Genomic DNA, 15,193 nt, shown 5'->3' on the forward strand with positions numbered 1-15,193 from the left:
ATAAGATGTTTTGCATTTTTTCCCAAACATCTTGAGCAGGACATAAAAAAAGGAGCTGTTAATTTCAGGCAGACTGTGTGGTTCTTGGGGGATCCTGTGCAGGGCCGGGAGTTGGATTTGATGATCCTGATGAGTCCCTTTTAACTCAGTATATTCTAAGATTCTGTAAATGTCAAAGTGCATCTAAGGACCAAAATAAATATTCTCTGTCTTGGTGAGAAATAGGTCTTGGTAAAACCCCTGAGGGCAGTTGGCTCTGTTCTGTACAGCTGAGGCAGCGATAGCTGTGGGCACTGATTCAAAAGCCACTGGATGTATTATCCTGCAATACAATTACAATTGAACTTTTTTCCCCTGTCAATGAGAGGGAGAGAAAAGGAGGATCCTCTAAGCAGATGGAAATGTCATTAATCCCATTAAGTGAAGCTCCCTGCTTTAGTCAAAAACAATCACATCCCAAGTGGGATTTTATGATATAAAGCATCTCAAAGCTTGTTTGTGGAATTTTTTTTCCCAATTCCTTCCAATAAAATAAAGCTGAAGCCCAGAGGGAGGCAGGGCAATAACTGCCCAGCCAGCTGGATAGGAGGCATGTCAGGAAGTCCAGTAAATGCTTCTAAAGTGAGTTTAAGGTATGTTCCTGAAACACTAATCTCCCCCTTTCATTCAGAAATTCTCACAGGATAAGATTTGCTGACTTGACGGGGGGGGGAAAGAAAACTTTTTGGTCCTGTAAATACTTGAGCAGAAAGGAAATTTCACAGAGAAAAATGATTGTCATAAAATTCATAAATCTTTAAGGAGCTTAGTAATATGAAGTGTGTGGAGTTAAAGAATCTTTTAAAATCACCTTAGAGAAACTAGAGGTCCCAATCCTCAGCCTTCCAGCTCTTAAAGATACCTTCCTCCTGTCACTGAGAGAAAAATGTGGGAATTATTACATCCTTGCATCATTGCAAAGAAAAACCAGACAATGACATTCTCATGGCTGGCCACACAGGCACAAAACAGTCCTGTAAGTGGTCCCTGAGTGCATATAAATCCTGTGAGTCCATGTTCTATCAGCACAGGCTATACATTTCATATCTTTCCAGACACCTCTACTCTCACTGTTGGCAAGTGGATGGTATAAACCACCATCTCATTTTTCAACAGGATTTTTTTTAATGGTCTAGAACTTAATAACAATTGGTTTAAAAGTTAGAAATTCAGTTTGAAATAGAATGAGTGACATTAACTTTCAAATATAGTTCAAATTGCTTTCCTTTACCCACTTTGGTTACTGAAAGCTTTGCACTGGGACTGAATTAACTAGAAATATATTTCTGATCCTGCCAAGATGTCCAGACTGGATAGGGACAAATAGTATCTTTTTCACTGTGGGTAATGACAGAATTTGCCACTGCCTGTAAGGTCTCTCTGGCAGGAATAGAAAGGTCATCTGCAAAGCCTTCTTTTACACAGAAATGTCATCAGTCAGAGTGCTGGCAAAAAAAAATGAAGTGAATTAGGTTTAAGTATTTCCTAAATGCCAAGCTTCACTCTTCTTATAGGCCCAGACTGAAAGACTCATACATATTCATAGAAAATTATTAGAAGATTCCTCTAAAACTCTTCACAAAGTGAGAGATCTCAGACCTTTTGATGATGTTAAAGGAAATTCTTCTCATGCAATTGGGGTTCTGCTACAGTTTATATTTTTAGACTTGAATGTCACAGGTCTTAGAGCCTGAAAAAGGCTGTAGTTTCTCTCTTACTATTAGCAGTTACCTAGGGACTCCAGAAAAAGCATTCCTAGTTGCTGAAGTAGATATTTTGCAGAGGACATTCTTAGTGCTGGAGTATTCTTAGCTCTGAGAGGAGATATTTATTCTTTCCGGTTGTTCTCATCTTCTGCCCCAGCTAAATGTGCACTCACATCTCTGAAACAGGGCTTCTCCCACAGTGGACAGGGCTAAGGACATTCAGAATGACTGTCCAGTCTTTCCTTCCAGAGACAAGAACTGATACTGGCAACACAGTACTTCCATACCTCTGTAAGTGGAAGAAGCAAACCCATACCTCTGTGTTGCATCATATCCATGGAAATGGTTCTGAGGAGTAGAGTCTGTTCTGCTTCTGACTTGCTGCAAATAACATAGCAGATGGTTCTTTGTTGAAATTAAAGTTACATCAGATAAAGTTCAAGATTTGGTTATAGTTTCGGTTGGCATTTTTTTTTAATAACTTGTATACTTGAAAGGAGAGCAAGCATTAAATTCACAAATGACACCAGGCAGGGAGAAACAGCAAGAGTAATGGAGGACAGCACCAAAACTCAGAATAATCTTGTCAAATTAAAAAAAAACTTTTCTGATAAGAAAAAGTGGAAGTACAGTGCAGACAAAGTCCTTAGGTAATCAGGTATAAGGAACTGAGCAAATGCAGGATGGAGCATGACTTGTGGATAGCATTTTGCAGAGGAGAGAGCATGGAGAATCCCAAGCAAAACAGAAGACAGGGACCTAAAATGCCATCTCCTGAGCTATACAAACAAAAGCATTGTCTACAAAACATTGGAGTATTTCTTTCCTTATTACATTGGTAAGTCCTTGGGTGAAAGATTACATCTGATACAGGGGAGCATCTCAGAATTGGTGAGTTCTGAATTTTAAAACACTGGTACGCCTTTCTGGTGCTTCAGGGTGTGCACTGTTCTTCAGACCTCCCCAGCTCCTTTAGGGACACTTCGGTTTTTGCTTCTGTCACAGCCACATCCAAGTCATGGCTCTGTGCTGCCAAAGGCAGCTCTGAAGAATGGGCAGGGGAGCAGCTGCAAGTTTCTATGTTTCAACCTCAGAACCCATGTCATCTATTCAAATACAGAGGAAATATTTAAGCAGGAAATATTTCACATGTTTTCAATATGGCATATGAGATTTGAGGTTTAAACATGGGAAATCCCACATTATAAGGGATGTTTGGCAACTCCAGTTATTTTTAAAATATATGAATAATCTGAAAGGGATCCAAAGGAGGGCAGTAAGAATAATTAACTGTCTGCAAAGATTGACAGCCAAAAGGGAAGAATGAGGAGGGAGACAGACATCAACTTCCGACAATTAAAAAGTTGCTGCTGCAAAAGGAAGTAATCTGTTTGCCATGTTCATGTTGTATAGGATAAAAACCTAAAAGCTTTATGTGTCACTGGGGGAGGTTTAGGTTAGATGTTAGAAAGTGTTTCTGAACAGGCAGAGCAGTGAAGCATACGAACCATCTTCCCTGGGGAGTGACTTGGGACATACAGTCTGGAAAACTGGGCTGAACTGCAGAGATTGAGTGTAGCCTAAAGCAGAAGAATGGCCAGAGCAGCCTTGCAGAGTTCTTCCCGGCACTGGAACTCTTTCCAGTACTGCTCGTAAGTCTATCAACAGCAGTCAAAAGAGGTAATCAGCTGAGGGGCAATTTTTTAAAGAATCATCTTGAAAAATTCATTAGCTCTTAAAGCAACAGGAAAGTTCCCACAGCATGCCTTGGAAAGCTTGAAATTCACCTTTAATACTAAATGTTGCTTTCTTGGAAACAGTCACAGTGAGGTAATAGTCAGCACAAAATAAATTACTGTGTTCAAGTCAAAGTTTAAGACCAAATTTCTACTTCTATTGTCTGCCTTTCTTTACATATAAGCATCATCTACAGAATCAGGGGGTGCAGTACTGTGCCCTATAACATGGTAAGGAACAGAGGAACCTGGGCATATAGAGATTTCACATTAAATGGACAGGTGTGATAACTAACATTAACACTACATCCAAAAGAAATATATATATATATTTGTGTGTGGTGTGTGGTGGGTGTGGGTGTGGGTGTGGGTGTGGGTGTGGATGGGTGGATGTGGGTGTGTGTGTGTGTATGGGGGCAGCTGGAGAGAGAGAGACTCATGACTTTCATATGCCTTAAAGGACTATTTGCTCCATCTGGTTACTGGAGATACTTAAATTTAAGTAAATATTCTTCAGTGTTTGTAGGGTTAGAAGTTGTATTTGCATGTAATACCTCATGAATCCATATAGAGGTCCTAGACCCAACTTACCAAAAGTTCATGACTCTAAAATTGATAAAAGAATAATATACACTAATCAAGGAAGAAGTGTCATGACTATGGTTAACTTATCATTTTAATTATACTGTATGAAACAGCTGTATCAAATAACTTCACTAATGACTAAGCCTTACGGTACATGCCGTGTTATGATTTTTCTTTAAGATATTAATTTTATCCTGAGACTTGATTTTTTTCTGACAGGGATAATGTTTCTGCACTGACACCTTCATAGTGCAAAATTAACTATGTCTGAGCAATCAGAGTTTATGAATTTCTTTGTATTTTATTGTATGCCCTTTTTAATATTTAAAGTAACATGAAAAATTATTTAAATTTCTCACTCCTTCACTACTTTGTTTCCTTTTAAAACAAACATATTTTCCATGACCTAATAAAAGAGAAACTGTTCATAACAGATTATTTTTATGGTCTTCCATTTTTTTATATTCAGTCATGTAAAGGTGATACCATTACCCTGTGGGGACTGTGTTTTTTGCTTGCAGTGGCACCCCAGAGATAGTATAAGGATGTATTTACATAACCATTGCCCTTAGAAATATCACAGTATCAGATTTAACTTACTGAGCAATAAATTCTTACCAGCTTTCAAATCCAAAAGGGGCAGCATGGGAATTACTCTTTATATTACAGCTTTAAACATGCTTTTCTTTCTAGGTGACAAAAAAATTACAGTGAAGTAGGGAGGGAGGAAAGGAGAAAATCTGACTCATGTTGGGTAAATCTGAAAAGGTCATTTCTTGTTTCTGGCCTGTTAGCCTTGGGGCACATTTTTCTTTGTTTCTCTGCCCAACTTGTACTGGTGCTTTTGAGATGAAGTAAAGACTCACCCATGCCCACAATGTAGTTCCAGTTTTGGGTGAAGATAGGACCAAAACTAAAACTGAATAGGAACCAATATGGCTGGAAGACACTTTCAGCCAGGTCTTCTGGACTTCCCCCTCAATTCTATTCTCTGACACCAAATTCTTCTGGCACCAGATCGTTGAGGAAAAGGAACAGTTTGGATCAGCTTTCTCACCCTCTTCTCAAGTATGAGTTCAATTTTGAATAAATATCTGGTTTTAACTTAATAATAGGTTTTATGCACAGTCCAAATGAAATTGCTTCTTTAGCTCTGATTGTTCATGACACAATGCATCAGTCAGCCCAGGAGGTATGACCTAGGAACTGAGAAAGTATTGCTTTTGATGGTAGAAATGAGTTGCAAATTAAAAGTGTTAATATGGCCCTGTAACTGCCCAGTTCTGGAGTAATTACATTTAAAATTGTAAACTAAAGCCTATAAATATTCAAAGTTACTCTACTGCTAAACTATGTTTTCTACATTCTAATCATCCATCACTTATAATAGAAGCTGATAATTCCCAGTGCAGCAGCAGGCAAATCTGCAGCCTGGCCAGCAGATGGCAAACATGTTTAACTGGAAATATGATCTGCCCCTGCTACGTGACTCCTGGCCTACCATATATCCTGCTTTCAGCATGTCACTCCCATCAGACGTCCTGCTGTAAAGCTTCAGCTTCTGCTCAGAAAGGCAGCACAAATTCACTCATTTGTGATCCTGCTCCAAGACTTTATTTCATCTTTCTCAGTAGAACCCCAAGATCAATACAGTCCATCCCCATGACAGGCACCCTGGCTGCAGGTGCATAATGGCATACATATCCCTAGAAAGAAGCTCTAAAATATCCACAGCAGTGCAAACAGGTCAAGACTTAGAGACAAAGGCATGCCAGAATCCTGTACCTGAACAGGTGAAGGATGTCCCCAGTGCTCGTCCTCTTCATCTTACCTGCCTGGGAAAAGGAGACTACAGCCAGCTCCTTCTGTCCCTTCTTCACCTCCAGAGAGTTACTGCGGTGACAAAGTCAATGTGGGAGGGAAAGTGCCAAATATCCACGTTGAAAGGAGTTCTGGAGTCTGACAATTTCATTAGGCATCTTCTCTTCCCACTCTTTATTTTATTTCTCCTTGCATCTATCATTCTATTTAGTATATAAAACAGCAAAAGCTGAAGGACTCTGTTCTCACTGAATTAAAATACAGGATGAGGAAAAAGAAGTTTAAAAGTTTGCTGAAACTCTAGGGGGCAACAAACCAAACAAAAAAGAAAATACTTTTCCTTGTTTATAAGACACACATATTTAGTATTTCTCATTTCTTAATGTTCTAATGTTCTGATATATTAAAATCTCAGTCATGTCCAAGACTGTTACTGGTGTGCTCTATAATAAAAATGGTTTAACAGCTGGTTACTCTCATCGGGCAACTGCATCAGGTGAAGTGCACCACCACCATCTACTGATCAATTGCCTGTACTACGAAGAGAGAAAGGCCCCCACTTGGACCGATTTGGATTTGCAGATTTTTAATTCACAAGTTAAAATTCTTGTACTGAGCCAGAGTTTGTCACATGTTGCACATGCCTGACAAGGAGAACAAAGACAGCTAAATTTAGAAGTCTAGAAGGATCATGAAACTCAAAAAATTCAGGGAGCAACTATTTAGGGGTTTTGGGTAATGCTGATCTGCTGTTGGAAAAACTGCAACTATAGATTATTTGAACAGCATTTTGCTCTGACTTACAAAACATGTAAAACTGGTGACCTGATGGTAGGCAACACTGATTAATGCTGCACTGGAAGGATCAAATACTGCTTTTTCTTCCTGGACTTTTACTCATGCTAATGAAAATCATCGCCAATATTGTGTAAATTATCTTTCACAACTCTCCCAAAGTATTCAGCAGCCTATGTCCATTTAAAGAGATCAGTAATGTAATGCATTGCATTGCATAGGGCACACTCTTGGTTCTTCAGGCTAGGCTTCGAGCATATCTGTTCAGAGGAGCTAAGCTGTCACTTCTCAGTATGTCCTCTTGAATTTGACTATATAAAATAAAGATTATTTGATTTTTGTAGTTATGAAAGGGATAAATTGGTATCAAATTTCTTAGCTTTAGAGGGATTACTTTAATTAATATTTATAATGTAAGTTGATCTTTTCCTAACGTTTAAGGTCTCTATGTACTTAGACGAGCTACTCACTTTTTTCACTTTTTTTAAGAGGCTGCATAGAATCTTTTTCTGCCCCTTTAGCAGAAGGACTTTTTTTTACTAGAAAGGTTATGGGTATCAAAAATGTGATCTCTCAGCCTTTCTTATGCTATTGAATCCTTTTGTTCTGATACTTCTGTAAACAAAGTTGATATGAATAAGTATTAGCCTGGTAGAGTCCAAGTTGTCTAGAAATGAGAGACTATTAACAAGAATCCTGCTGGGAGCTTGTGCAGTATCTACATTCTGCAAAGGGATATATCAAAAACACCCAGTCAGAGCACAGGATTTCACATCTTTTCCATCTTGGTGTAAATGTCAGTGCATTGTGAATGTGAAGACACAGACTGGTGCTCAGAGCCATCCTTTCCACTTCAAGTCCACTGCCTTTTGTTAAAGTGTTCCATATGGCTACCTCTTCAATCCACTTATCTTCTTTTGTCTGTGTTGGTGAAGTTGTGCTGACTTACAGCAGTAGATAGTAAGTCATTATGTTCTGTACTAGTGTGACCTCTGTGTTCCACTTCACTCTGTCTGTGCTCTTATTTAGATGCTCTAACATCAGTGTTTGAGGACAGTCTCCTTTGATTTATTGTTGAGAATGCCATGCACACCTCTACACAATAAATAGTTGGATAATAACAACTTACTCCCATTGAACAAGAAAACAGACACTAGGTAAGGATCTAGTGGGCTGTCTTGTCTTTGCGATCAAGGGAATTTACAGGTGTTCAGCTGGCCACAGGAGGGCTCTCATATTGTTCCCTAGATTTGGTAAGGAAGACAGTGTGAACAAAGACCACATAATTCAGACCAGACAAAGCCTCTCTTTTCCCAGATTACTCAGAGTTTATGAAAAATGAAGTTTTTTATAGTTCTTAAACAAAGCCTCTCCATCAGGGTTAAGACCAGCTGGGAGCATTACATTATATTACAGAATATGAAACCATTGTTCCCAACATTTTCGTAGCTGGAACTCCCTGCAACCTTCTCCACTTTCCCAGTCCCTAGACTTCATCTTTGTCCGGTCCTTTCCACTTCTGTTTTACTCCTTGTACATTCTCTCAGTTTAATGTCTCTTAATGGCAATAGCAGGGAGGTCATGCTAATTATCCCAGCAGGGTTTGCTAGCCTGGACTCTAGTCACAGCTATGCTTAGCCTCTAATGTCATTATTCTGAAGCACACCTTAGTTACTGGAAAGTAAATACATGAGCTGTAAGATTGTACCAATGTGTTTTTGTTTTGTCAAGCTGTTTTTGCTGAATGTGTGGTATTTGTGTGCCTTCATACAGTATAGTAACTTTGAAAGAATTATACTAACTCCAGAGATTTAAAACTAAACAAAGAATAAAAGTCTTTTATTCCGGTAATACTTTCCTTGTATGTTTATATATTCATATTAATATTCATATTCATATTTATATTTGCCTACCATGCACAGATACAGTTGTATGCCTATATGTATGTATTTATGTCTTGATATATATCTACATTTCATTTTACAATATGTATAGAAAGATTGAAAAGGGACAATTTTTCATGGTGGCATGGCAAACACATAAACAAATGCTTTTCATGGAAAGGAAATCCAAGAAAAGCATGCTTAAATTTTACAACTTCTGTCTTGTCCTACTTGATTTCTATTTTCAATAGTTTGTGTATAACCACAGGCATATGCATGCACACATGGTTAAGCCTAACATTTGAAGAGTTTCAGTTACCTACAGTGAACATTTCATGAGTGTTCATCGGCCTGAGTCCTTCATTTTAATAGGAATTGTGTGTCTAAACATTCCTGTGAACACTGTGCCTGATGGAGGTACTGAAATCCTTCAACACAAAGCGAGCACATCTCAAAAGTAGGCTGGCACATGCTAGGCCAGTCTGAAGCAGAGGCAGACAAATTCAATGTACATTTGGACAGATTAACTTCTGGGACTAGTCTGAGTCACTCTCATGCTGAAATAATGTCCCCACAACTAGGCCAAATGTAGGGCTCCCTGAGCATCTCTCTCTGCAAGTATGTGATCCATGTAGGGGCTTGACTGTTTTTCTTGGGTCAAACCCATTCATTTGTGTCTTCATTTTCTCAAGCTTCATAAAATCACAGTGCCATAAGATACATGTAACGAGCTCACCTCTCATTTTCTGGGTTTCCGCAGAAAAGCTATATTCATTGTGCTCTGGAGAACACATTGCAATGCAAGTATGTATTTGCATAATTTTTTCACATGAAAACAGAAACTGCCATCACCTCGGGTTTTGTGGCACAGTACTTTTGTACTCTGTTTGATGGCCATACCACCTTAGTCAATAAGTGATCTCAATAAATTTTCCCAGTTCCTGTCTCCCATATCTCTTTTCAGTGTACAAGAGCTGTAAGAGAAACAGAGTAGTCCTTGTGAGCCTTGCATTGCAGGGGTAGCCTGACATTTTATCTATGGACATTATTCCACAATTCCACACTCAGCAGACCCATAAGTTTCTTCCATCCTGGAGAAAAAAACCCACCACATTTTTAGACTTCTTATTAGTCTCTACCCTGTCTACCCAACATATGGCCACAAATGCTCTTGCCTTAGTTTTCTCTGGGCTGGATGCAGGAGCTGATAATACCTTATTTTTTTCTCTTCCCCCCCCCCCTTTTTTTAAAATTTAATTTAATTTAATTTTAATTTATAGAAGGCATACGTTCAGGAGGGCTGTTCCTGGAGCATCCTGAGCTGTAGGAATGCTTAGTGAATATTCCTCACGAAGCAGCACAGGTTTTGGTGTAAAATTAAAGTGGATAATCCATAATCAAGCAGGCATATGGTGTATCAGCATGGTGGGAAACACCAACAGATCAGGTAAAGCCTGTGAGCCAAGCTAAGTGGAAGGGCCTGGGAAAGCCAGAGGTTTGCTGCCTTACCTAGAAGCAGCTGATCTCTGCTTCAGTGAACAGCAGCAGCTTGTTGCTCGCAGAATTTGCTCCAATACACAACTATCACTTTGCCTTTCCCAGAGCCAGGCCTGCTCACATGAGTGTTCAAAGGGTTCAGAATGCCAGAGACAAAAGCATTTCACAACATTTCAGCCCCATCTTCTGAGGCTTGTGCCTCTTGAGGAAGCCTCATTTTTTTCCTAAGTAGTCATGAGGCAAGTCCTTCACAGCCAGTTCTATTTCTGATGAATTACAATGCCTGGTTTTATGCACTCATGAGACAAATAATACAGTCCTGCCCGTCATTTCAGTATTTCACATTTCACTGTGTTTTTCTTGCACACTAGTTAAGCTCTGTCTTTTCCAGATGATGATTATTTTAGACAAAACCATCTGCAGATGCTCTTTCTCTCATTCCTGCTCCCTTCCCTTGGAAATCTGTACCTATTTCAGATAGAAAGTAGTCCAAAAAGTTGGGAAGAGATGATTCTCAGATAGCAACCAAGACAATAACCACTCTCCTATCTTTTTAATGCCATTTAATAAAAATTTCAACAAATGTTCAACTCTAATACATCTGTAATCAACAGCACAGATGTCAGGTTTAATTAGAAGTCAGGGATGGGTTCTGTCAGGATGTCTTCAGTCAGTATGACCTACTTTATATCAAGAATAATACAAACTTACTGTGATAGGTATCACAGTTAAAATGAACAGGCTATTCAGGAATAGAATAGAATAGAATAGAATAGAATAGAATAGAATAGAATAGAATAGAATAGAATAGAATAGAATAGAATAGAATAGAATAGAATATCCTGATTTGGAAGGGACCCACAAGGATCATCCAACTCCTGTCGCTGCGCAGGACCAAGAATCACACCATGTGCTTATACCATGCTCTGGACAAACAAGGGGAAAAATGAAAAGGAGAGAATAGTGCAGACAGAGCTCAGTGCATTTTTAATAGGTATACAGGAAATACAAGGGAAGATATGCAACCTTTGACCTGGAGAAGTTTGGGCACAACTGTTCGGGCACATACTGTTAATTACAGTATGGGAATTAACTTTTTGGCTGAATCTAGAATACATAAAATGTTTTGTCTCAGTGCACTCTAAAAAGAAAAGGCATGAGCCACAAAAAAAAAAAAAAAAAAAAAAGAGAGAGAGAGATGACCCTTCAAATTTAAATTGTCTTTTAGTTTGCAGGTGAACACCCTTTATTTTTTACTCTATCATTTGTATTTTAAATGCATAGAGAAAGATCTGCTATCTCCTTTCTATTAAAGCAGAGACTAAGTTAATTTTCTCCTAAACTCGGGCATAGAGAATACAGTCATCTCTTCTTCCCCCAACTGACAGAAACATTTGTATTGTTCATCGGTCCTTTGGTCACCTTACTCCGACATGTTTCTGACATTGTCTTCCTTCCTTCCCTGCCAGATGCTCCTTTGACATTTTGCTTCATATAGAAACTCATGTCTGTTGCTTCCCCATTCTGTGCTATGCACAGAGAACAAGTGCATTCTAGGTCTTCAGGAGCAACATGAAAACAGCAGGACTGTGATTATCTTTACTTTCAGGCAAAAAGGTTGCAGAGAATGACATAAATCTTAAGGATATTGCATTTGGCTATTGTTTATATCCAAAATACTGGGAGATGGCAGGACAAGGAAAAAAGCACAAGTACACCAAGAGGTATCCTGAGACACTGAGATATCCTGGGACCCATAAGACTCAGAATAGTAGCAAGTAAACCATCAGAACCATTTATAAGCATAAACACATGTGAAAAACCAAGCAACTTCCGCGTACTAATACTGTAGAATTTTGTTACTTACGTGTCATGTGAAACAGCTTGGTAGCAAACTCTGAGCTTGAGTTCAGTGACAGAAGGAAAACAAAAACCATCACAAAATGCATCATATAAATTGTTGTGGGAGGGACAGTTTTTAGCACTCGCTAATTCAAAGCTGGGCCCTTGGGAGCTAAGAAACTACTTGTGTTTGGCAGCACAGCTGTAGCTGTCAAAGGGATTACTAAGGCGTGATGGGATGTGTGTGGCAGTCAGATGCAGCAGAACAGTCATCTGAGAAAAGTTATATCAATAACTTTTTATTATTAATAATCACCACAATGTTTTGGGGTTTTTAACTAGGTAGTTAAAATATTCCCAAAATTATTTCCAGTAAGCACTGGTACCATAATATGGTGAAATGAATACCTGAAATATTTTAAATGTTGAGCTTTTGAGATGGAGTTGGACTTGATGATCCTTGTGGGTCCCTTCCAACTCAGGATATCCTATTCTGTTCTATTCTGGAACAGAGGTATTTGCAAATTACCAATGACTTTGAGCTATTTTAAAGCTGCTGCATAATGGCATTTGGAAAAAAAAAAAACAAAACCCTGAGCTTTAAAAATTGCAAGTCTCTATCTCTTATGAAGAAACAATGATTCACATTGATGCAGCATTGTCTGTGTGACTCAGCAGGTGCATTGACACCAACCAAAGACAAGGGATGGGTTCTGATCAGTAAAAAAAATCCCCATTCCTCAATTTAGATTAAGGGAGGAAAGAGATTGAAGTAGAAAGGTGGGAGTACCTGTAGTAATAGAGATTGCATAAAACTGCTTGGACAAGACTATGGCAGTAGGTATGGCAAAGGTCAGAAATATAAACTGGTATATAAATGCATGAGATAAAACAAATGGAAGAAAAGACAAAGAGAAAAAAAGCAAGTGCTATTTAGAAGTTTGGGTGAGAAGGAACAGTGATCAGGTTTTAAATGGTAAAGAAAATTCAATATTTTTTAGTAGAATGTTATAACTTCCAATTGTAAAACTGATATCCTTGAAACTAAAGTTTGAAGTAAATAAAATTTAGAGCAGAAAGATAAATTAGATTTTGGTTGATATAGGCAGTAGCCAAAACCATGAGAATAAGTGAAGTGTCCTGGATGACAGGAGATGTGAGAACAGAGGTAACAGGCAGAGAAGAGGAAGGGGTGCCACAGAAAGACATATTTGACTTAGAAAGTCAGTGAAAATATTTTTTTAAAATCTTAAAGATTTAAGATTTAAGATGTAAGACTATGGTTTCTGAGAACAATCTTTGCCAGTTTTGTATTGATTTATAAAGTGGTTTCTTTTTTTCCTCCCCAAAGATTTTAGTCCAGGATTTGTGATGACAGCTTAAGGCCATTAAGCAAGACTCCTTTTGCATTTTATTTTTGCTGACTCAAATGAACTGTCATCAGGAGGCACAAGGAAGCACAAACACTCAGAAACTCTGTGAACAGAGCTGTGCCTGGATGGGTGTTTGTGTCGCTATCAACTTCCACAAGAGCTGTACTGCTGTGGTGGCCTCCAGGAGAGAGCTGAGAGCAACAGTGTGACTTGGTGGTGAGGAACTCAGATCTAAACTGCTTTGAGTGTATTTCATCAAAGTGATTAAACAGAGAGGGAAGGCTCTTAGATTTAGTTATTTAGAGCTTTAGGGAAGACAGTGGTTTTAGTAAGGCTTTATACCAAAATATACTTTAGAAAGCTTCTATTTTACTGGTATATTTTGTTATCACTTGCTGTAGCATAAAGAAAGTTTGGTTTGTTTTAATCTGACTTTTTCTTTGTTGTATCATAAGAGCTTTGTGGCAGCTCAGACAATCATGTAAATAATATCCAGCAGAGTTTAAATCAAACCTTCTTCAGATAAAGTTTCATGTTCACTTAGCTGATATCCAAATGACAGACATCCTTTCAGCTGAATGGAGGCATAAATAACAGAAAAGGGCAAGGAAGGATTTTAATGCTGAATAACAACTTCCTCTAAATTATAGTCTATGTTAACCTTATAATAATCCTTAGTATGAATGTTGTCGCCTTTTCTTATTTTATTCAGAATTTTGTTATGTTGGTGTTCTTTCTAAATCCTTAACTCTCAGAGTCAGGGATTCATCTGGGACTCTCAAATATTTTTGTTTGTTTTAAATTCATCTTTCAGAAATGCAGGATAATCTAGAAAACAGAACTACCTTAGAGGTTGAAAAACCCCCTTGCCTGTCACAAAATGTTCTGGTATCTCCCATAGCTCCCAAAAGCTCTAGAGGCCCCACACAGCCCTTTTTCATCCTTTCTTCCCCTGTCCCCAAACCCACTGACTCTTCAGTCTTCCTTTCATCCCTGCTTCAGATCTCCCAGTCCCTTCTCAGCTGCTGAGCCTGGCCTCCCAAAACCCTCATATTAACTTCAAGACTCCCTACTAGCTTTCCCTCTGCAACCTTTATGCAATGCTTACAGATTTTTTTTTAATCTCAGCCTAGTCCTATTCTGGCAGCTCCCATAAAATAAATATAATTTTATTTAATATAGAAATAGGGCAGTAAAAGCTACTTTTGGCTCTAATATTTATTGAAGTCTCAAGCTGGTCAACATCCAGTTGTCTACTAAGGGACTTAGTGTACAGTCAGGTATGGGGATGTATTTCACACATAACTGTTTCACACTGGCCTCCCTATGTAAACAAGTACTTAGGTCTACTGAGCCAAACATTTCTTTACCTTATGAGCACATATAGGCAGTAGTTGAGTCTCATATTAATAGCACAGCATGTGTATGTCAATATTGAAATGATCTGAGATCTTCAGGGTGAAAGGTATTTATGCCAAAGACAGCATTATGTTTTGGTATCCATGCTCAGCATGGCTACAACTAAAACAACAGTAGTACTCAATCACTGCTAGATTTCTCAAAAGAATAAGAAATAATTGTTGTCCTGGTCATAAAACCTTGCTTTTTTCTTTGAAAGATCGAGGATTAAATAGCTTCTATAATTTTCATGTAAAATATTTAATACCACATAATCTGTAGCTGGCTCAATTTACCAGAAGCACTGCAAAATAAAATAGTCTTCACGACTTTATATCTGATGTTCACTCTTTTTTTTTTTTTTTTTTCGATTTTAGATTTAGGTTTCTGTGATCTTCCATATGTAAACTAACTTGTGCACTAGTAAACAAGGACTCTTATAGAAATTATAAAAGTACTTCAAAGCAATTCTCAAATGCACACACTGCTACTGCCAACCAGAAAGGCTAGATAGCCTG

General features: G+C 38.3%; 1 long non-coding RNA gene across 1 annotated transcript in view; it reads left to right on the forward strand.

Moving 5' to 3' along the window:
- LOC128792387 (uncharacterized) overlaps positions 1–14,969 on the forward strand; it is a 31,632-nt gene extending 16,663 nt beyond the window's left edge. Inside the window, exon 6 of the long non-coding RNA XR_008432394.1 lies at positions 13,256–14,969. This is a non-coding gene — a long non-coding RNA (uncharacterized LOC128792387). The remainder of the gene's footprint in view (positions 1–13,255) is intronic.
- Positions 14,970–15,193: the final 224 nt, after the last annotated feature.

This window comes from Vidua chalybeata, chromosome 1 (assembly GCF_026979565.1).
Source record: "Vidua chalybeata isolate OUT-0048 chromosome 1, bVidCha1 merged haplotype, whole genome shotgun sequence".
Taxonomy (NCBI): domain Eukaryota; kingdom Metazoa; phylum Chordata; class Aves; order Passeriformes; family Viduidae; genus Vidua; species Vidua chalybeata.